Source organism: Notolepis coatsorum, assembly GCF_963971535.1.
Source record: "Notolepis coatsorum genome assembly, chromosome: 19".
NCBI classification, from domain to species: domain Eukaryota; kingdom Metazoa; phylum Chordata; class Actinopteri; order Aulopiformes; family Paralepididae; genus Notolepis; species Notolepis coatsorum.
The window spans coordinates 30,773,080-30,773,521 of record NC_140183.1 but is presented as its reverse complement, the minus strand read 5'-3'; positions in this window follow the sequence as shown (position 1 = coordinate 30,773,521).

Below are 442 nucleotides of genomic sequence, written 5' to 3'. Positions count from 1 at the left end.
TCCTTGCCCCACAATGGTGGAATTGTCCTAATAAACTAACCTACACTGTAGCACTCAACACTTTATGAACATTGTTACTGAGACGAAAGTTAAGTTTACTCTATTATTACTAGATCTGGTATGTCTAGATGTAACACTGTATGGGTACAAGTTTACTCTATTATTACATGTCAGATGTAACATTACTGTCTATGTACAGTATAATGTACCTATGTAAACGAGACGAACCCCGCCCCCCCCCCCCCCATTCGCAACTACTTGTCCAGACCACTTATACTTGTCCAGACCACTTATACCCGTCCAGCCTGGCTCTGCGGCTCTGCAGATACCCCCTATTGGGCTCTGCGGCTCTGCAGATACCCCCTATTGGAGTAAAGGGTTAAACCGGCTTAAACTCGAATGTGATTGGCTCAGTTCCAGCTAGGCCACAGAGTATTTAAGT